The sequence below is a fragment of the Triturus cristatus genome, chromosome 4_1 (assembly GCF_964204655.1).
Source record: "Triturus cristatus chromosome 4_1, aTriCri1.1, whole genome shotgun sequence".
In the NCBI taxonomy this organism is placed as follows: domain Eukaryota; kingdom Metazoa; phylum Chordata; class Amphibia; order Caudata; family Salamandridae; genus Triturus; species Triturus cristatus.
In genome coordinates, this window is record NC_140585.1 from 655,981,268 (window position 1) to 656,005,485 (window position 24,218).

A 24,218-nucleotide genomic window follows, 5' to 3' on the forward strand; every position below is an offset into this window, starting at 1 on the left:
GGGGGGTTTGGGGGGGTCGACGGCGCCGCTGTGCTCATGACGGAACCACGCCGTCATGAGTCACGGGTGAGCTGTGCTCATGACGGCGTGGTTCGGTCATGACTCCACCCACTGCGCTAATCGCCCGCACAGGTGGGGAATTAGCGCCGCGTGGGAGGAGCGGCCGCCAACGGCCGCAGCATGACGGAACAACTCCGTCATGAGCACAGCGCACCCGTGGCTCATGACGGAGTGGTTCCGTCATGAGCGGGGAAGGGGTTAACTATAGCTCGCACCTTCTCAATGCACTGGTTATACCCTTCCATATTACATCACTTATACCATGTGAAATGATAATAGCATTCATAACAACACTTACGGCATCTAAAATTACATCATTTATCATAAAACAGTGCTTAGAGAAGGTGTGAGCCACTGGTAGCTATCGCACAGAGTAGTCAGGCGTAATTTAGAAGGAATATGTAAAGTATTTATGCAGTAATCAAACAGCAATAAACACATGAAAAATCCCAAACCAATTTAGAAAAATAGAGCGAAAGAGTGATTTTTAGTAAATAAAATGACAACAAAACAACTAAAATCCATTATGAGAAACCAGAGTTATGAATTTGTAAAGTTTAAATGTGAAAATAGAACCAAAAAGCTTTCAACGCAATGGAGATCAGGTTGGATTCACAAACTGGGTTTAACCTAGTTGGAAGTTTTAGCATCAGACTTAGCCACTGAAATAGAAGTCAAAAATCATCAGTGGGCCAGGCAGCTGGGTGTAGCCGAAGAGGGCTCCACATCGTTGGATAGCGGCTGGACAAGGACTCAGTGAAGCCATGACTTTTGCTGGGGAAGCTCTGAATGGAAGTAATTGGGGTTTCATGCACAGAGAAAGTTTCTCTTTCCTTGCGCCTTCACTTGGAGAAAATTTCTGCCTTCTGAATTAGTCACTTTTTGGGAGCTTGGACTCTTCAAGTAGGGGAAGGATGCAGGTGGTAGCCAAAGAGGGCTCAATGAGGCCGTTAACTTCTCTGCAAGGTTCTGTTGAATCATATTTGCTGTTGAGAGAAAGCTCTGACTAAAAAGCCAACTGAAAATTTGGCTCAGTGGCAACACACCTTTGTCCACTCAGTTTGGTAGGTTGGCCCCAGTCCTCCAGAGGTCTTTAAAGCCAAAGCGTTTCTGAGTCCCAGGTTTCAGGAATAGTTAGGAGGAGTAACTTTTTATACCAGCCAAGGTTGCAGGACCTTGGGGATAGCACTTGGGGATCAGGACTCACTCCAGCAGAGGTCGGGAGCAGGATCCAGTGTGGGTTCAGTTAAAACTGGTCAGCAGTGCAGTTGCAGGAAATGACTCTTGTGGCTTGTTATGTCCCTGTAGCTTGAACACGAGGTCAGCCTTCTACATTTTGAAGTTTAGTTCTTGTTCTGGGTACAAGAGTGAGTTTATGTCCTGTCTTCTAGGTACCTCTCACATCACAGACAGTAGGTCCAATCATCTTTTGTTCTCCCACAGGTCCAGAAAGTGTTCTGAGATTAGCTCTGTGGGTGTCACATTTATGCCTAGCACCAGCCTATGGAAGGTGGGTAACTCCATTCTCATCCTGAACCAATGGGTTAAAATTCATAGGGTACCTCGCCAACTTTCGCAGTACTTCCTGTGTGTCCTAATGCAAATAAGGCAACAGTGTCCTTTCTGCCTAAAACCAAGATTGTGAATGCCTTCACCACTTGTGCAGAGCATGTGTGTCCGCCCCAGAGGTGTGGCCAAGGAAATGGGCAACTGCTCCTCCGTGGTCACTCTAAGCCAGTTATTCAGGCAGCTTCTCTCCCACTGGGATTGGAGCCTTCCTGCCTGAGGGGACAAAAGAGGGCACTGCCCAGGTGTCACCTAATAGTTGCCTGTGATAAGATAGGTCTCTAAATTAAGTTCTTGGGTACAGCTCAGATGGTCATGCTGCCAGAGGAACAGAAAACCTCCCCACACTCAAGCCCTAGTGGAGAAGGTTCTCGTGTGATCAAGGGCATTCTTCAGCTGCAAGAGGACAGCTGAAGCCTATGCAAATAGACCTATAGAGGCTTCAGGCTGTTAAAAGGTAACTTTCTTAAAGTACCTTTTCCAAAATATTTATTAAAATCTGACTTCACCAATGAATTGGTTGTGCAATACATATTTCAAAAAGTACAAAAATAAACTTTGTATTTGTTTCCTAGCCAGAGATGACAATATTAAATTTGATATTGGATCTTAGTGATTTCTAATGAAAGAGCCAACCCTGTTATAGTGAAAATAGCTTTTAGAGCCTTTTCACTGTAAGGACATGTTTAACATCAAACATGTACATGCCTCACTTTTAAATACATGCACCCACCCTTATGAGCAGTGAAGCTCACTTACAGGTGACTTATTAATATTCAAAAAGGAAAGATTAAGCCTGTCAAAAGAGGTTATTTTGACAGGTAGAATTTGCAGTTTAAACATGCACAGTCCAGCAACACATGGCAAGACCACAGCCGGGTTTACACTGTCACAGGAATGGACGGCTCAATGGGTGTTGTAGTCCGCTTGTGACATTTAACTTACAGACCCTGGGTACAATTTTGTACCATATACTTGGGGCTTATAGGTAAGTTAAATAGCCAACCATTGCTGCTTAGCAAGGTTAAAGTGCACAGAGTTCTACAGCCAGCTAAAACAGTCATGGTAAAACTGTGGGGCAATCCCATGCAAAAGATGGACATTAGCAACAACGGGGACTAGGTACATAGTTGGAGAATCAAGAATTTGGTAAGTGAGTAAAGGAGAAATGTTCAGGTGGAACAACAACTGAGTTGCGTATCAATCTGAAATGAAGCAAAACATCACTATGGCAGTGGTAGTTGGGACATCTGCACATTGGTTTCAAGACTGTTCTTGACAATACCTTTGACGATTACAATGAAGATCTACAAGGAAATCTTTCATTTATGCTGGACAACAGGACACTGGTAGTGCGTTCTTAATGCTAGGCATTTTGATTAGGTAAACGCTCTCTGTGATGGCTGGGGTGAAATTAAAGCAAATGGAGAGAGAGCAGCCTCAGCCCTTGAACAATAGTAGTAACATTGATGTCCATACCATACTTCCAATCATTTGTCTGCAGAAAATTAAGCAATGTTAAACTAAATAGCATTCTGACCAGTCGTTCAAATGATGGTCATCTCTAGATTAGGGTGTTCAGTCCCCTAATCTGCCAGTAACCCCACACTTCGCTGCACCCTTGAAAGACTGTCCCAAAACATCAACAAGGCAAACAAAGAGTCAAATTAAGTCAACTATGTGCATGCAACAAGTTTGTATATACACAGACACGCAAATATGCAGGTTTCCAAATGTTTGGGAAATTCCATGCATTTTGCACAACCCTCCTGCCTCATTCCCTTTATCACACACAACTGTAAACAGCTCTTCTATTATCATAAACTGGAGGGCCAGAGTAGACCGATAATAGAAACAGTAACAGTTTGAGAATATACTTCTGGAGCCCACGAACCATCCTCGCACTTTTTAAAACCTGCACAAAATAAAACAAAATCTTCAAGAAACTCCCCCAGGCAGCACAAATTGTCATGAACTTTCTTCTGTCCTGCACCTACGTCACTTCAGTTCAAGCCCCTTCAAGGTGTATAGATCATTTCCAGTTTTTTGTATATCTACATGTTTATAGAGTGTTGTTTTCTGCTTTTTGGGGCAAGGTTAAATTGGAGGGCAAGCTGTTCCATTTCCCAAACTGTGCACATCTCTGGTTCAGGACTTGGGGGCATATGTTTGAAAATCCCCTTTTGCGAATCTCAAATTGCAATTTTTTGCGATTCCCAGTTTGAGATTCGCAAATCGGGATGTATGTAAAAATCGTTAACAAATAGCGATTACCTAAAAATCGCTAAATATTCTCAGAATCATGTTTTGCGATTCCTTAATTGCGAAATTCGCAAATTAAGAAATCGCAAAAACAGGAATCTGCAATACAGGTGCAGCCTGATGACATCACAACCAGGAAGTGGGAGTGATTTGCTGCACCTGATTGCCTGAGCCACAGTCAGAGGCTGTTTGGAGAGTGTGAGGAGTCAGCCCAGCAGAGTAACAACCGCAATGGAGTCCCAGAAGCAACATGAGGGAAAGGAGGAAGAAAAACAAAAGAGGAAACACAAATTCTCTTGCAAGGAGCAGGAGGTGCTCATTGAGGAGATGGTGTGCAGCCATGAGCTCCTCTTTGGGAAAAAGGCACTGCGGGTCCCTGAGTCCTGGAAAAGAAAGATCTGGCTGGACATTCAGGAAAAAGTCAATGCTGTGGGTGTGACCCATCGTACGGTGGAAGAACTGCGTAACAGGTGGTATGACATGCGGCAAAGGTCGAAGGAGAGGGTGTCAGCCAGACTCATGGAGTCCAACAAGACCGGGGGAGGATCATCCACAGCAGCAGACCCAACACCCCATGAGGAGCTGGTGGAGTCAACCCTCCTGCCTCAGAGTGTCAGGGGTGTGGCTGACATAGACAGCTCCGACCCTGCAACCAGCAGCCAAGGTAAGGTGCATGCTAAATATATCCGCACACATCCCCATCTCATGCACACATTCAGGAATGCGCAAAATAAAAACAACACATGTCACTCCGGTCCACTTCTCACAGCACACCCAGCAATGCATCATGGGAGACGTAGTCAGATGTATGATAGTGTGTCCATGAGACATAGGAAATTAAATGCAACATGTGAATCAGTGATAAGGGAATAAAAAAAGAGAGTGTCAGAAGTTAGTCAAGACAAATTTCACAAACTTTATTGAGTGCAAAATGCAGACAATGACACAAACTCATGTATTCCCCTTTACATCCACAGCACAATCCAGGACACTTGATGACAGTGAAGAGGGAGATGAGTACGGAAATCCAGAGGACCAGGCTGATGATGGGGACTCAGGTGAAGAGACAGAGCACACACCAATCATGCGCAGGAAGCGCACACATGTGCCCCCACTGCCACCATTGGAGGATGACATAGAGGCCACAGGGGAGGAGAGTGAGCAAAGAGAGGCAAGGCAGGGTGTGTCACACATGCGTGGTCAGGAAACCCCACAAATGAGTGTGCCAGGAACGGAAAGACGCAGGTCAAGGCACAGGAGCAACACTGCCACAGATGGAGAACCTATAGTCTTTGCAGGTCTTGAGGACAGCATGCTGCAGGTACAGCGCCTGCAACAGAAATCATTGCGCTCTATCAATAGGCAGCTCAGCAGACTGAACAAAAATCAGCGGTACATGGGGAAGGGCATCATGGCCATGGCAGGTGCCATACGTGACCTCTGTGTCACATTGAAGCATGGCCAAGACGCCAGGGACAGGGCTGCCCAACGTGCCAACGCACGTATGCATAACTACACCAAGGCGGTGAACCGCCTGTGTGTACCACCACCAGCAACTTGACCCATCGCAGCATTACCATGCAGGTGGAAATGTCACACTGCTGCCACGACATTGCAAGAGGCCAGGCGCAGGTCACCAGCGCAGTAGAGCAGATTCAGACGGCAAACTCAGGTGGCACAGCTCTCATGGTCTCTGGGGAGAGTGAGGAGACCTCAAACAGGAGCAGCAACACACCTACATTGCCAGATGCTAGAAGGCGCAGTGGCAGACAGGGTGCAGCACCTAGGTACCCAACAGAGGGCACTCAGCCTGTAGAACGGCCAGCAGCAATCCGTCACCGAAGGCGGTGAACTGTACAATTAAACTGTAGCGTCAATGGGTAATGCAACCCATTCATACATATTGAACACTTTTTTAGGAACTACCTGCACTGTGGACATAACATGTGCTGGGTACAGCAACAGTCAATGTGTTTGAACTATGAATAAACACAGTACTGATTTAAATCATCATTTTGCCTCATGTCATCCTTACTCACCTAGAAGTAGTTCTGTGTGATCTCAGTCCGTCTCTGACATTCGTCAGCTGCCCCAACTCCTGATGCTGGTCTGCCAGGGGGAGCTAGGCCATCGTCATCCGATGTATCTGTATCGGTCACGTCAATTGTGGTGCCTTTCCTCATAGCCATGTTATGGAGCATTGCACAGCTTGCCACGATTTTACAGCATTTCAGTGCTCCTCTGCTTTTATGCAGGCACCGGAACCGGCTCTTTAGGATTCCAAACGTATGCTCTATGATGCAGCGCGTAGATCTGTGTGCCCTGTTGTATCTCCTCTCCCTTTCATTGGCTGGATACAGATACGGGGTCAGGATGAAGTCCCGCACTGCATAGGCACTGTCACCTGCAGTGATAGAAACAATAGGTGAGTCACTGTCCGCCCCCCACAAAATGTACTGTATGGATGGATGTGTGCCATGCATTTACCTAGCAGGTATCCCTCTCCAAACTCTCCAGCACTCAGACGTCTGTGTATCCCACTATGTCTAAAGATGAAAGAGTCGTGAGTACTGCCAGGGTTTTTAGGTACAATGTCATTGATAATATACTTAGCATTGCACACAATCTGTATATTCAGGGAGTGGTAGCATTTACGGTTTCTGTAGACATATTCAGTTGCTGCTGGGGGTGTGATGGCCACATGGGTCCCATCAATGCAGCCAATGACGTGGGGGAAACGTGCAATCTGGTAGAAGTCCAATTTTGTTTGCTGTAATGCCTGTTGTGTGCTGGGGAAGTTTATGTGATGTGATAGCCTCTGCAGCATTGCCTTTAGAAAGGCATGGAAAAAGTGCGACAGGGCACTCTGTGAGACCGCGCCAACCTCTGCTATTACCCCTTGAAAACTCCCTGAGGCCAGGAGGTGCAGGGAGCACAGGACCTGCACATGGGTGGGAATTGTTTGAGTCCTGCGTGTAGGGTGTTCCAAGTAAGGTTTCAGCTCCTCAATCAGGTCCAATATGGTCTGTGGGTGCAGCCTGTACTTGTCATGGATCTCCTCTTCAGTCTGCTGGAACAGAGTGACGCGCAGCCTGAAGATCCGTTCTTGTCTCATTCTCCTCTGTGCAAGAGCCCGAATACGCAGCCTCCTGGCTATCAGATATAGTGCTGCCATTGTGGAAGGATCTGTTGCATTGTGGGCTGCTTTAAGTACCTTGCACCTGGTTACCACCTGCATGCACTTGGTGTTAATAGCGATTTCTTAAATAGCGAATGTGCCATTTTCGCTAATTGCAATTTTTTCTTACATTTCCTTGCAATTTCTTAACATGCAATTTCCATTTTGCGAATTTCGCAAACTGAGAAAATCGCATTTTTAAGAAATCGCACAGATATTCGCAGATTTTTAATTTCACAGTGTAAGAAATCGCTATTTTTGCGTTTTCTTACTTTGCGATGTGAATGTGTCTCATACATCGTGAATTGCGATCTTTTAATCGCAAAGGCTGTTTTTTGCGATTCGCATTTGCGATTAAAAAATCGCTTCATACATATGCCCCCAGGTAACGAGTGGGACTTGTGTGCTATACATGCACATCAATACATAATAACTAAGAGCAAACACGAAGGTTTACATTTTAATTGTAATTTTTTTTAAAGGCTAATATAATGTATTTTATGAAACTGCAAATTGAAAATTTGCAAATGTGGCGATAAATAAGCTTCAAATGTTCTGCTGAGGAAATCGCATTACAAAACACATTATTCAGCTTTCTTTTAAATTAACTGAAATTACTCAAGCCTGGTCGTTTTCAATTTGAATCACATTTCCTTTCCCTTATCTTGTTTCTTAGACTTTCCTGTGCATCTTGCGTGATTCACTTCATTAACTTATGACAAAATAATAGATTCTGTTGGTGGTTGGCTGCCTTCGAGGAGATGGGAGGGGGGAGTAATGCAGGTAGCAAAGCTCCGAGTTACGGTTCCCATTCATGGTGACGAACTTCAAGATAGCATTGGCCTGCATTTGCTAATCTCTCGATAAAACATAGGTGATTCGGGCACACGTGACGTCACCCAAAAGGCGGTGCTCGGATGAAGTGCAAGACAGGGATACATACCTAAAGGTTACAAGTAAGTTCTTCAAGGGCATCATTTGAGGGCCACAGGGGTGTTCGCAGCTGAGCCACCCGCCCCTTAGTTTCCAAAAACCCTGAGCGTCTTTGCTTTCAGATCAGACATCGCCTGAGCCTGTGGCGTTCACAGATCAGTGCACCACGCCCTTACAGCAGGGGTCAGATAAATGATGGACAAACATTGCGTCTAATGCAGAAGGGGCAGATACCAGGAGCCCGAATCGCCGATTCCAGCTGGAAAAGGATGCCCTGAAATACGCGTCCCCGGGCTCATAATAGGGACTGGCATTCGCGGACTGGAATAATCCGCCTTTTCTTGCAGAATCCCAATTCCAAGATGGCGATCAACTGTAACCCCTCTGCCGCCATTGTTTGTGTAAACTGTTGAATTATCCACATGTTATAAGATGGACATGGGTTCCAGTAGACCAAAGGAGCAATGCACTAGAATAGATCTTCAGATGAATGCTCGACTGACTCAGCCTGAGAGTCAGTGAGAAGCCTGACTCTGAAGTTAAGTGGAAGCCGTGGTTCCATCCATGCGAAAAATTAAACATGCTTCCTCATTCTAAAGGTAATGTAGTTTGTACTGTTAGGATATGGTTCTCTCGAAGTTTTGTGTATAACGCATTATCTAGTTCATGCATGACACTTCTATGAATCCAATATAATTACATTCAGAACTGTTTTGATTAGGTTAAAAATGCACTTGTTTAACTAATTGACGAACCAATGAAAGATGGCCTCTTTGATTATCAGCAGTGGCCTCATCTGTTTCAGACAGCAATTCTACTTCTCTGTTCACAATTGTGTATGTATGTATGTATGTGGGCTTATTTAGTGCAAGCCTAGCTACGGTGCAACAGAAGGCTGTACTACAAGGGATGTAAATAGTAGTGGTGATTAGGAAGTGGAAGTAAAAGGCAGTTCCACCCAGCGGTAGGGAAGGGAGAGCGTAGTTCAGAGGACGAGGTAGGGTTCTTGCTGCAGAGTGAGCTAGAAGTAGCTGTTGATGAGGCGTTGTTTGAAGAATGGGGTTTTGACTGCTTGCCTGCAGTGAAGGAACCCAGCTCTGGAGAATAGATAGCAGAACAAGCATAATTTATAGAGATAGAAAACACAGCAACTTATTTGAAACATTTTTTCAGAAACAAGTCCACCACAGTTCAGTAGCCACATAGTTGTACACGGAAACACATCACATTGACAGTCTGAGTCTGGTAATTGGAGAAAGGAGAATTAGAACTGGAACTCAAGAGGGCGAGCCAAACATTCACATTTACCCATTTTGTACGTGTTCTGTAGGTGAGAAGATCTTGCACGTTTGTTGCCTCTGCTGTAGAGCATGTGTGGTGGTGGGGGGAGGGAGCTGAGTGGCTTGAAGTTTTCATTGTTCCCCCTGTACATTTTTATGAACTTTGAGAAAATCTTAACATTAGCCAAAACGATTGCCTTTTCAATACATTCTTTAAATTCCCAACAGACCTGTTCATCTTTTAGGTGAGTGAAACTGTTTGCAGCCTTGAGGAGCAGTACTAAGAGGCATATTTACAAGCCACGATCGCCACAAGAACATCACTTTTAAAGACGTTCCTGTGGCGTTACTGGCTTCACCTTATGTACAAAGCAATGTTAAGCCAACAAGGCACCCTTTCATGCAATACTTAGCGTAAAAGGGGTTGGGCAATGGGTGTTGTGGTGGGCGTCCCTCCACAACAAACATTGATGTTGACGCTGCCCCCTGTTTGCAAGGGTGGCATAAATACAACACAGAATATTGTCCCCGAGCATAAAGCAAATAAGCATCCAACTGTCAAATATCAGAATAAAAACCAATCAGAAATCTCAGTCCAATATATAATCAAATAATGTTCTTCTTTATTTTTCTTTTTTTCTTCTTTTCTCTCAAGGCTTATCCTCACAGCCAGTTGGGATTAATTCACAATTACACTTTGGCATACACGTCATAGCCAGATGTAGCCGATAGCCAACACGTGTTTCGTCTTGGGTAAATTGCCCAGCGACTATTTCAGAGCTAAAGATGATGTTCAGGCAAAATATAACGTACGCCACACCTCAGGTAAAACCTGAGTGTGGTCTCATACAATATGAGTCAAGTATATATAGGTATCTCGATTGAGCTATAACTTCCAATCAGGGCATCTTACAGTAAAGAAAGATTGTATATCAAAAAAGGAGGAGCGTACTCCCATCGCCGTAGTCCATATTGATATTCAATATCAATATGGACTACGACGATGGGAGTACGCTCCTCCTTTTTTGATATACAATCTTTCTTTACTGTAAGATGCCCTGATTGGAAGTTATAGCTCAATCGAGATACCTATATTGTATGAGACCACACTCAGGATTTACCTGAGGTGTGGCGTACGTTATATTTTGCCTGAACATCATCTTTAGCTCTGAGGAAGTCGCTGGGCAATTTACCCAAGACGAAACACGTGTTGGCTATCGGCTACATCTGGCTATGACATGTATGCCAATGTGTTATTGTGAATTAATCCCAACTGGCTGTGAGGATAAGCCTTGAGAGAAAAGAAGAAAAAAAGAAAAATAAAGAAGAACATTATTTGATTATATATTGGACTGAGATTTCTGATTGGATTTATTCTGATATTTGACAGTTGGATGCCTATTTGCTTTATGCTCGGGGACAATATTCTGTTTTGTGTTTATCCTTCGGGTACTCTTGTAACGAAGGAATATTGGGACATAGGTGGCTGTTTCCCTTCTGTTCCCTGGAGCACGTCTCAAATATTTGCTTGCATCTTTATAATATTATTGGTTTTGCGCAGATCTCATACCCAGCCACGGTTGAAATTAGGGTGGCATAAATAGGAGGCAGCTCCAAAATTAAGAAGAAAAAACCTGGTCTTAACATGGCGAAACGAGGAGAAATGCTTTATTTCTCCTCGTTTTTGCTGTTTCTATGTGTGCAGTATTGTGCAGCACACGTAGAAACAGCAAAACACCCTGCATGATTGTTTATGTGCAGGAAGCTGTCCCTTCCTGCACATAAACAATAATTTTAAAAATGACGAGTTGCAACTGCTATTTGTGCTGCACAAAGCAGCACACAGAGAAGTTATAAATCGCTATATAAGATTGTTAATGTGAAGAAAGGGACACCTTCCTGCACATAAATAATCATTCTCCGCAATGCAGGCACCCTTGCACTATGGCGCAAGGGTGCCTGCGTTGGTTCTAGGCAGCTGAAATTAGCGCTAGCATAGAGGGAAATGCAGATCTGCACTGTATTGTTATAAATACGGTGCAGCTCGGCGGTACAGAAGTGGCGGAGCACGGCGTTAAGCCAAGAAGGCTAATTCCGCGATCCATCACTTCTTTGTAAATATGCCCCAGAGTTTGCAGGAGTGATGAAGAGCATGCTATGTCTATGATGCTTGATGCCATCAGCTTCATACTAAGGATATGTGGGTCTTATTTGGAGTATGTAGATGGAATAGTCCATCAAAACATGGAGTATACCTCGTCTACCATATTACAAAGTCCATAAGTTATAGTTTAGGGCTTCTTCGTTTAAGATATTTATTTTTTTAACATTTCCATCCATAGTTATCCATATTTATTTTTGGGCCATCTTATTGGTATTTATCCATATTAATTTTGTGTTTTGAGGTTGAATGCCGTCGTAAAATGGTATATTTCCACATTGATTTAACTGATAAACATACACTCCTGCATTGATCCCTGTTGCGTTTTAGCAAATTAAACTGCCACATATGGCAAAATGTTATATCTTCAGGTACATAAGCATTACACTACAAATATATGTTAACATATGCCTATATTTAAGGAAATCTCAACCTGTTTTTTTAACTCCCCATACTGTCTATCTGCTCAGCTGTTTGATATTCACGAAACACAGCATGGAGAGTGACTCACAAGAAGCACAATTTTCAGTATTTTTCTGCATTTAAAAATGAATACAGACAAGGAACACATATTTTCTGCCTGAATTTACCTGTAAAAAGCAGAAAAAAATGAAAACTGGGAGCCTTAGTTATAATGCACTTGTAATGCAGCAGCCAGGATATCCTCAAAATTGGTGATGGGGTAACCCCCCTGCGAAAATCTAAATAAGCCCATAACTATTTTCCAAACAAATGATGCATGGGACTTTGTAGTTCCAAAATGAAGCGCTTCAGCTTTGTGTGTTCTGCGATCTCCATCGCAGGAACAAAAAATGCTGTGATTCAGAAACACTTTCAGAAAAATGGCTGTATCTACATTGTTAAAGCATTAATAGACAGGGTTTAGCGCCAAAAATTAACGGCCCTGAAAAGCAGGCATTAAAAGGAGAATTATTTTCATTTCTCCTTGATCTTCCGACTTTACATGTGTGCTGCACTGTAGAGCACACATACAGAGGAGGAAAAAAGTGTAAACTTGTCTAGCCATATTATTTTGTACAGGAAGGGTACTCAACCTGTAAAAAACCTATGGTAAACTCAGGTACGCACCCTAGAACTATGGCGCCAAGGTGTGTGCCTGTGGCGCACGGCAGCTGAAATCAGTGTCAGCACTAGGGAGAAGAGTAAAGACAGCGATATGTATGTGAATATGTGGCTCTCCTGTTGTCTCCCGTTCATGCAACGCAGAACCGCATTTTTGGCAGCTGAGCTGCGTTCCATGACACCTTTGAGAATCTGGGCCATAATGTTCTCGCCTCAAAATAAAACCAAAAAAATGTGTTTTTTTCTGCTCATAAAATGTTTTTCCTCTATCTTAAATATTAACAAGGAAAGGCCTATACCGATTTTGGAATGGTTTGGACCAGTGAATTTGTGGCTTGAAAATCTGGCTACAGAATGAATAATAAATTGAAATATGCCTAAAAGCGTACTTTCTTTACTGATTAAATACCACTGGCCACATCAGATTGAAGTGGATACATGCCCTTTGTCTTCTAGCTCATGAAAAGAGGCATACAAACCATGCGCAGCAATCATGTGCAGCGCCTAAAACTGGGAACATCGTCATCACGGAGAATAAAAGAGGCATATATAAGAGGGCTTTTGTGCTCTTGCTTGGTTTTATAAGGACAGTCCTAATAAATATTTAGTGTGTCGTTTACGTATAATCCACTAAACAATTGAACTCTTCAGGACACTGAAACGGGGTTCACAAAAATGCGTTTATCTGAACAAAGTACTTTAAAACATGTACATTGTGTTCGTGTTTAAACTGTTAGATCAAGCAGGCTGTGATGCCATATGGTATATAGCAGCACAGATAGGATGAGATGACACCATTAGATGTAAAGTTTAATTTGCATTTCTTAGAAAAATACCCTTTTATTAATTAGCATATCTAGACTCATGCGTCCCGTTCTGTGCAGGAGAATAATAATATTTGAGATTCAAATAATATCTGATTCACTGTATCAAAAGTCTCTGCAGGCAAGAAATACCAGGATATGCCTGAAGTGTTTCACATCCACTCTGTAGCCCTAAAAACTTTTTGCGTGATAGAAAAACTATAACTGGCATGGCCCATATGCATTCAAGTCCCTTTTAAAGTTCATCACTGGGATTGTTTCCAAATTTTTGAATTTACCAATAAAAACATAGCATGTTGAATGTTTTTACTAAAATCCACAGATGAGGTGCTTTCTCTTTCACAAAAACTTTAACCAACATTTTCTAATTGCTTTGTTGGTGTTTGTAAGATGATTCATTGGCGAAGAGGTGGGCTCCCCTAGAGCAGCTGACGCGGCCCTAGGCAATGGTCAAGGAGGACACCAAATTTAACACACACAATCCTGGCTACCACCATACACGGCCACTGAGCCCCACATTTACATGCAGCTGCTAACAAGCTGCCCCTATATATTACTTGTTCCAAAGCAACCCAGGGGGGAGGGGGAGGCGGGAAAGTATTTTCTTGAGTGTAAGGATTCATGATTGTTACTAGACCATTTATCCTATATGTCAAGAACTTATTTATCATAAAGTAATGTCTGTGATAATAAGGATTAAATGGCAATAAAATATGGTTAAAAAATAAAAGATGATTAATTGACGAACAGGTTCAAAAAATGCAGAATGCCTGTAGCGTTATTTCACACCCTTGGGCTTGGAGGTCAGTGAGAGCTCCTGCAATAAAATAACTTATGGAAAGCAAACATAGGAGCAAAGTCATAGGGGCATATTGTCTAGGAAGTGGTGGTGAGAGGCGTTAGACTCCTTGGCTTAACGCCTCTCATCGCCACTTCGGAAGCGCCAGGCTGCACCATATGTGTGCTGCGTCATGCAGCACACATGTAAGTTACAAAATGGCATTTTAAAAAAAGGTTTGTTTATGTGCAGGAAGGGACACCTTCCTGTACATGAACAAACCTTGGCATTATGTTTTTTCCATGTGTGCTGCAAAGGCAGCACACATGGAAAAAGCAACAAAAACGAGGAGAAATGAAGCTTTTCTCCTTGTTTCGCCTCCTTAAGACCAGGATTTTCCTGGTCTTAAGTTCGGCGCTGCCACCTATTATCGCCTCTCTTGATAATGGGTGGCAGCGTAGAAGTGAATGGGTGTTGCGGTGGAACGCCCACCGAAACACCCACTACACGCCCCTTTCACGCTAATATTAGCGTGAAAGGGGTCCTATTACCAAGGCAGCGTTAAGCCACTTAATGTGGCTTTTAGCCACGTTATGTGGTTTAACGCTGCCTTGGTAATAGGGCGCTGACCCTATCGCCACCACAACGTCACAAAAAGTGATGTTGTGGTAGCGATAGGGGCTTGGTAATATGCCATGTGGTTATGTAATGAAACACGTTAATGCATCTTCAAACCATTGAGATAATTGATGAAGGACCTTTCATTAAAAGCAGAGATTGGGGGGGCGCTACAGTGTCCAGCTTCAAGACGGCTGCACTGCTGTGAGGCTCTTTGCTCATATTCCTGCATCATGCACACACTACAGGCGGCATCCAGGCACGAAACGTATCAAAAACAAGCATTGGAAATGCATCGGTTTTGCCTATGTAATAAATAAAGAGCTGTTTTCATAAATCATCCCCCAGGAGAAAGAAAGAGCTCCCTGACAAATAGCATGGGAATGGAGAAGATGTGGCGCAACAGCCTGAGTTGCTGACTCAAGAGCTGGGGATCCTGGTTCGAGTCTCGGGGGCGCCGTGCAGCATCCAAATCACTTAATCTTTCCAGGTGATAAATTGTTATAGAATCAAAAACATGGGGAGGAAGAGGTATCAGTTAGGTTCACCCTCCTTCTCAGTTATACACGCAAAAAAACGGAATACGGAATAAGAACATCACCATGGGAGAAAAAACAAGACTTCCGCTCAAGTGGAGTAGAAAAGTCTACTGACTAGAAAGGAGAGTTTATCTTTCTTGAGTCCCCTCACTCACGAGGGTTTCCTCTTTGTGACATGCTTCATCATAGGGGTCCTCTCAATCCGGTGCGGATTGAGGCGTGCCTCGACTTGCGAAATTACGGCCCCTGTGTGGTCCCGAGGAAGAGCTTTAGGGGATGCTCAAAACATGTCGACCAATACTAGGGACACCTGACTCATCATGTTTATGTTCCCCAGTATTCACCCCTGTTTTTAACATACGAACTAGGAGCAGGAATAAAGTATTCACCCACTAGTTAGGTATTTTCACCACTTTTCTTTCCCACTCCACTGCACTACACATAGTTCCACATAAGTGCTCCTACGTAATTTTGCAAGTCGCAGCACGCCTCAATCCGCAGCGGATTGAGAGGTCCCCTATGATGAAGTATGTCACCAAGGGGAAACCCTGGTGAGTGAGGGAACCTCTAGAATAAAGTGTTATATAAATATGCTGCAATAGCAAAAGGCAAAACATTATGAAAATATAGTTCCACCAAAGCGGATATTAACAGTATTTCGGCAGCGGGAAACTGATAAGGGAAGCAGACGAGCAAAAGTAAATGCAGGAAAAAATGCTACAGCCAATAGAAATGGAGGAAAGGTAAACGGCACACAGAAGAACCAATGAGAAGCCAGAAAAGAGAGGAGGCGGGATGTAAGTCCATTTTAAGTTTACATTAAAAATAATAGATTTCCCAAGCACAGCACAAGCGCTGTGCAGGCGAAACCTAATGAAGAGCTGGCGGAGCACTCTATCTGATGAGGGCCGGAGCCTTCCTTTATCTGCTTAAAAGGCAGCTCTGCTGCTCTTCAGAGCTGTCTGCTCACCTGGCTGGGCCCGGCTGAGCTGCCCTGCTGCAGAGGTCGGTGGGCCCGAGGTAGCGCATACGGTGGTGAGCCAAGAAGAGGTGTGGTGCAGGCTGGGGTGCTGTGGCCCTGCGGAAACTTAGAGCGTCTTGGACTCTGGAAGGGCCCGGATGAGGATTGGTGATCCCTGCTGCAGCCTACTTGTGCCACCCAGTGAGCTGCAGTCGCTGGGAGGTTGGGGTTGCAGCGCCCTGGAATCTGAGGTGGAGGAGCAGATCCCGGATCAAGCTGTGAGGCTGAGCTGGAGCAGCAAGCCCAAGTTGGGGAACCCAGGATCAGCTCAGGATCAGCACCAGAGTAGCATTAGGCCCACTGCCCCTAAATGGACTGGTCAGAAGTAGTGATTACAGCCGCTACCCCTGGAGGGATTGGGAAGTGTGACAAAGCTAGAAAGGCCACATCTGGATTGTGACATTGGCCCCCTTGTGTGTCGACTTGATTATGCCAGCTGCACTATCTGCATTGATCAACATTTGTAAGGGCTGCCATCTGTGATCGACTGGGAGACATCTGTGTGCCATCCTGCTCCGAAGCAGATGGATTCACTGATTGTGGGCCCTACTGCAGCTAACAGTTAGCGGGGTCCTCTGGTGGGCCTTGGAATGGACACTAGAATATATCTATCTGCTGCAAAGTGCCATCCATAATGGGGAGAACCGATCATAAACAAGCTAAACTGAGCTTTGAGGCTAACAAACCCAAACAGGGCAATGTCTGCTGATCGGGCAGAGACACCAACTGAGGTCGTCAAACTGGCCATCCATTCTCTCCTTTCACAAAAGTAACAAAGCCGAACCTCCATAGACAGTAAAATAGACACCCTGACACAGTCGGCACAATGGTCACTACATTGGCAAAGCAAGACAAAATGATAACTGTGACTGAATCTCGAATATGTGCAATTGAGGATGGCATGTCTTGTACCAATAAAAAACTGCATAATGTTCTTGACGTAATACAGGTGAAAAACAAAGATTTAGAGGCTAGGTCCAGGTGTAACAATTTGCGCCTGATGGGACTCCCTAAATCCACAAACACAGGCAATATGGCTGACTTCATAGATGGTTTCCTTAAATGCCTTTTGGGCGCTGATGCTTTTTCATCACTGTTTGCAGTGGAATGTGCTCACTGTTCATTCGGACTGCAAATGCCTCCAGGTGCTCCAACTAGACCTATATATAGCCCGTCTGTTTAACTACTGCAAACGGAAGACAGTTCTGCATCTGGCTAGAAAAAGCAGCCCCTTCTCCACAAGGGGAGCATAATATCCATCTACCTGGACTTTACTCAGAAAGTGAAGTACACCAGGCGCATCTACATGTCGATCAAGCGCAAACTGCGCCCGGAAGGCATCTTCTATGTAATGCTGCGCCCGGCGTGCCTCAAGATCACTTACAGAAATAAGCCATATATCTTCTTTAATCAGCAGTCGGCCTCACAATTCCTCGTTAAGATAAAGCAGGTGAGGCCTGTCCCATCCATCAGTCAACTGGACCCTTCTGAGGTTGAACTGAGCAATGTAGAATAAGAATGGATAGACGATACATCCGTTGACGACTTGCTCCCCTTCTCCATATTTCCTGACATACTCCGCTGACAGTGACTTTATACCAATATTTGTCCCTTTAGACGGTCTTGTCCCTTTCAACTATGGCTGATATTTCTCCACTAGTGCAACATATCACATTTCTAAAATGCTGAACCAGAATATTCATTGTTTGACTGTATAGACAGCTCAGCCAACCTCCTTGCTCCTGCTGTCTGAAATGCTCAAACAAATGGACGGCGGGTAGCTCCTTGGAAAGGAGGTGTTGATGGCCAGTTCTCTGGTTACCCATGGAGCGAACTCCCTTGCAGCAGTCATCTCATGGCTGTGCTCAGTCATGTAGTGTTTTATGACCATAGGGTTGTGGAGAATTTCAGGGTGGGATTACTTCACTGGCAGGTTGGCGGTCTGGTGTGAGTGGGGGCAAGGAGGACACATTTGATTACACACTAGAGATCATCATTTTGTATTCTTATTGTCTTGTGGCTTATACACCGCTTGGGCAGAAGTACATTATAGCACGTAAGAGCTAAAGAGCACCCTCAGACTGATGAACTCAGCGCATGAGCTTGCTACACCTGTAAACCTGATATCTTGAAACATACGGGCCCTTACAAACCCCCACAAGGCCAGACAAATACTAACTGACTTACACCGCCATAAAATTGGCATAGCGCTCCTACAGGAGACACATATTACTGAGACACACAAAACCGCCACTTTTGTAGTGCAATGGTGCTGCCACAGGTCATTCTCATGTTACTCCTCCTACTCCAGGGGTACAACCATTTTGGCTCATCTGGGCTGCCCTTCTACACTCATTGTTGAAAAAAATTACCTGCAGGGCAGGTATAATGTTATACAGGCCAGCATAGCCACACAGCTCCTAACTTCGCAACATTATAGGGATTCATGATATCATCTACCTATGGCACAAAAGAAACCCAGATAAAGGGGAAGGCACACACATAATAAAGGCCCATGGGCTCTGCTTGATTATTGGCTGGGAACATGTGACACTTGTGAGTGGACAACACACATTGAGCATCTCCCACATACATACTCTGACCATTCCCCGGTTAAACTTACCATTATTATACCAGTCTCCAAATAGCGCACCTTCACTTGACGACTCACCACTAGCGCCCACTGACACAGCATTTGCAGAGGAAATAAGAGATGAAATCTTAGCCTATTTTTTAAATATTGAGCAGCACTGACAACATAAAGCAATCTGCAATGGGCTGAATGCTTTAGAGAAAGAATTACGCACACTAGAATAACACTATTACACTAACCCCTCCACTGATATACTATTAGGCATTTTCAGCAAGATGGATGAGTTCCATGAAGAAGCAGATGGGTAGGCCAAACACATGTATAGATTTGCTACTGCCAGGGCATATGATGAGGCTCGTTGCTCAGGCATAACTCTGACCCGACTGGTGAGACAGAATAGGGTCGTCTGTGGCTGGCACTATTGTACAGGAATCAGAAGCTATTTTACATGAGTTTGTAAAGCACTACACTAATCTATATGCAATACGCAAATTCCGCCCCATCAGCAAACTACACATCTTACTTCGTCAGAGTTGCACTGGCATGGCTTGAGGGGCCCCACCGCCTGTTCTTGATGGTGCCTATTACCCTAGACAAAATTACAGAGGGTATCTCTGGCCTTCCCACCGGCAAACCCCCAGGTGGTGATGGCTTTATGGCAACATTTTACAAAGTTTATGCCAATGTCCTGGCAGTTAGACTCCAGATTCTATTTGCTGAGGCATGGGAAAACAGTACTCTCCAACCCCTCCTTTCAGGAGGCCATCCTAACTACACAGTTAAAACCATGTTATCACCCACAGTACCCTGACTCTTACAGGCCACTCTAGCTTATAAACACTGATGCGAAGATTTTTGCCAAAATCCTCAATAACAGAATGTTACTCTTGTTGCCCAATGTGGTCCTCTCAGACCAAGCAGGTTTTATACCAGGTATGTCTACTTCCCATAACCTCTAAACTTTATTTGCACCAAATTGTTCCACAGCCGGACGCAGAGGCAGTCTTGTTAGATGCCAAAAAGGCATTTGACTCTATCGAGTGGGGCTAATTATTCGCCGTACTGAGCAACATGCGGTTCCCGTTGCACTTTATTCAATTACTTAAACGACTCTACGCCACCCCTAGGGCCTGAGTATGTGTTAATGGCCTGACATCCGACCCGATCGAGATCCAGAAAGGCAATCAACAAAGATGACCCTGGCCCCCCCGCTATTTGCCATGGCTACAGAGCCATTGGCCTGCACTATTCACCAATTGCATCGGCACAGAGGGATTGCATTTTCACCACGCAACTTAATTTGTATCCCTATACACTGATGACATTACACTATATCTCTGCAACCCCCACTGAAACCTCACCCCAATTATACAAGAATGTATCCTGATCTGAATACTTTCAGGACTAGCGATCAATTGGAATAAGTCAGCTAATTGCCCCTTGCACCAGCAGCGAAGGAACAGCCGATTGATTGTCCCATCCCATGGTGCCAGACATCTCTCAAATATATTGGTATTTCAGTGAGCCAAGACAAGGTGACCAAGATAACTGAAAACTGTGGCACTACCATAGCCAAAATTGAAGACCAAGTAGCGAAGTGGAGTAGACTTCCGTTATCGCTGCATGGTAGAATTATCCTCATGAAGATGATTCTCCTACCAAAGCTCCTGTCTTTATTCAACAACATACTGATCCCCTTTAACAGGCATTTCTTCAGCACTCTCAAGTCCCTCATGATTAAAATCACATGGGCCAGTAAACAGCCCTGTAAATTGGTAAACCTTCACTTTGCCATATGAGCAGGGAAGGCTGGTGGCACCAGACTTCAAGTTACATTGCCACTGTGTGCAAGCCCAATATGACTACTATTGACTGCACCCTCGACCCTATATGACACATCTTGCCATCGAGCATGACTTAGCCTTCCCAGTCTCACTTACCACACTCAAAGCGCAAGTGCCGAAATGCAAGCGTGCAGAAATCCACTCAGTGGCATATACACAGATAGCTGGGGAGGGCCTGCGAAAGCAGTGTGGGTGTGCTACTCTTTATTCACCCCATAAGGCCCTCACACACTTTCCTTCATCATTAAGCACCCTTGGCTTGAACACATTGGTGGGGTTGTACTTAGGAGGTGAAATTCATGGATGACCAGTTACCAAATGGCAAAGTCATGACTGCTTCTGCGGTGTGTGAAGGAGCTGAGTACTAGACACATTTTACTTACAGATACGCACGCTCTGTAGGGAGCACTATCCCAACTTCCCGAAGTCCCTTCAATCACTAGATTATACCTAACAACACAAGCCATGACCCCACTGGTAAAACTTGCCACCAGGGTAGCATGGGAGGCAGATTTAGGAGAAATAGTGACCCATAAAGAAAGTACCTTCTGTTGCATTCAAACTAGAGCCCTGGCCACAAGTGGCCAGTTCTAGCTTATACACTTTAACTTCTTGCACCAGGTGTAACGCAGTCCACTTAAACTATATGCATGGGGGCTGCAGTCAGATTCCAGATGTGCCCTCTATGGTGCAGTTGAAGTGGACTTAATCCATGGTGCTTGACTATGCCTGCCTATATCTGCCTACTGGACTCAGATCTTCCAGGCTCTATCCAAAATGATTGGCCTGACGATGTCACCCAAAGCGAAACTGGCCCTTATTGGATGTCCAATCAATATACCACGGGAGGTACGCCATTATGTGTCTATTGCACTACTGATGGCAAAGAGGAGGGTTGCCTGTCACTGGGGGAAGAAACACTCGAATGTTGAGAGAGCGTAGCTTCATGACCTCTCATATTGTCAGGAACAACTTGACACCAATTATCTGTTGCTCCCATTCAAGAGCAGACCAAGAGATATATGGGACCCTCTATGCAAATACCTACTGACACAAGGCACCCCTGACGCTGTTGAGTGCTCCTATCATCACCAGAGTCAGGGTCTAGACTGAATAGTACTGCTGCACCCCAGGCTGAGAAGGCTGTTCATTAGGTTGTGCCAAATATACATTTCGGTGAACTGCGTTGATGGAAGCATGTTTCTTGTGTATGGTGCTGTTCTGTGGGGTTGGTTGGACATAGCTATATCAGACTGAAACTGTCTCAGCCCAGCAGGCTGATTAACTGACTATATCCTTTACCGAATACACTCTCTCCCATAGTGCAATGCATTGTTCTGGGAAACAATTAATGTTTTAGTACTTCTTATCCTTTATTACTTTATATGTTGAAATCACTAAGTAAAACATAAAAAAACACCCAAAATACTTTGGCCCCATTTACAATATTTTCACATAGTGCAGCGCAGCGAACCTTCCTGCTGTGCTGCGGTGCATCAAAATAAAAGGGCAGGAATGTGCGTATCTACAAGATACGCCACATTCCTGTCCTACTCCCCTGCGCCAGCGCATAAACAGCAGCCATGAGCCAGCGCAGACACCCTTGTGTCATTTTGCAATGGTGTCTGCGCTGAGGGCATGATTGTTTTTGTGCAGGAATAGACACCTTCATTAAAGGCTTTTTCCTATTCTGCAGTACGCATTGAAAGAGGAAAAAACAAGGATAAATAAAAGTATTTCTCCTTGCTGGGCCTCCTTATGCCTCACCTGAGGAGGCGGAGAATATTGACGAATTACTAGGTTCACAAAATGTTTTAAATCTGGAAGTGCGTTAAGTTCCATGGATGTTGTGTGGGAACACCCACAGCAAAACCCATGGAATGCCCCTTTCACGCAGCGATGCGTGAATGGGATTCAGATTTACAAGGTCATGAAAAGTCACACAGGGTGACTTTACATGGTTTGCAAATATGGGGAATCCCATTCCGCTGCCGGTGCGTCAAGACAAGTGATGCACCGGCGGCGCAATGGGCTTGTATATAAGCCCCCTTGAGGTTATTTCTCTCTCAGTGCAGCAACAGTTTTCGCAGTGCAGTGATACCTGGCGCAGTGATACTGCGGCAGCAGTATGTGGCACTGAAAACAGTGATTGATTTTGAAGAGTTGGGATTGCCTCCAGGCGTTCATTTTGTACGGTCATTTGTTTTGGTGAATTATTTGCCTGGTTAACATTGCTGCCTTTTCAGGCATGTTGTATGGCATTCAGCACGGGATAATAATATCGTAATGCAGTGTCTTCTGTGACACAGAACAGTATTTTTTCTATGTTTATTGAGTGATGTCTTCTGTGGACAATCTACTCGTTAATGATTGACATGAAGACCCACAAATGTTTATAATTAGCGGTAAGCTAACTGTTCCTTCGCTAGCCTGCAGAGGACACATGGTGGACACCCACTGTGCTCATCATGCTGTCACTTACAGCATTCAGTCAGTGAAAGATGAATTCTTCTTGGAAGGGAAAAGGCCCGAGAACCATCTCCCATGAAAGGTCACAACCCAGCAGAACATGTGCGTCCTTCAGAATACGTATTGAGTTAGCAACAAGAGAGGTAGATGACGTCTGCAAATATAGCGGAAGCTGGAAGAAGTAAGTCTGGACATCACACTTAATATCGTCTAAAAACTGAAGCAATAAAAGCAGTGTAGGGAGGCTGCGATCACACAAAACAGCAGGTATCAGCGAGGCTTCATGCCATTCTTCACATCTAGGTAGGACAGGAAATAACCTATCTCAGTCAGGAATGACTCAGGCAATTGAGCTATAGGCGTACTCCAATGTGCTCTTTTTTAAGTCGAGCCTGGGAAGCACATGCACTGCACGGCGAGGCATGCTGTATTGAGGTTAGGCATAGAAGCTCCACCCATTTCACGGCCATCTTTTCAATTGGCTCCTGTTACTGTCCTTGCGAAATCGTTGCTTTTCATTTGTAAATAGGCTTAATAGTCTCACCTTGGTACCGCCTTCTCTGCATTTGTAACCTCCCATAACGACTGGACTTTTTACTTGTGTTATTACATGGTATTCTTTATGATTCAGTGAGCACTATTTTCTTTAATGATCTTCCCCTATTCCACCCACAACACTGGAGCATGCCAAACACTGTTAGTAATGTATTTATTTAAATCACAGCGCGGTCCGCTTTAACTTTAACTATAGCGGCCGCACTTATTTAATTATTAAATTTACTGCACGGTCCGCATTCCCTTTAGTGGCTGCACTTATTTAATTATTTATTTTACTGCGCGGGCTGCTTTCACATCAGCGGCCGCACTTATTTATTTTATACTAGGCTACGCACATGCTATTACATTTAGTATACACTTAAAGATCAGTACATAATGTTCACAATCAAAATATCTTGAGCTCTTCAAATGAATACAATCGTGGTTTTATCTTGTTCTATGTTTCTTTAAT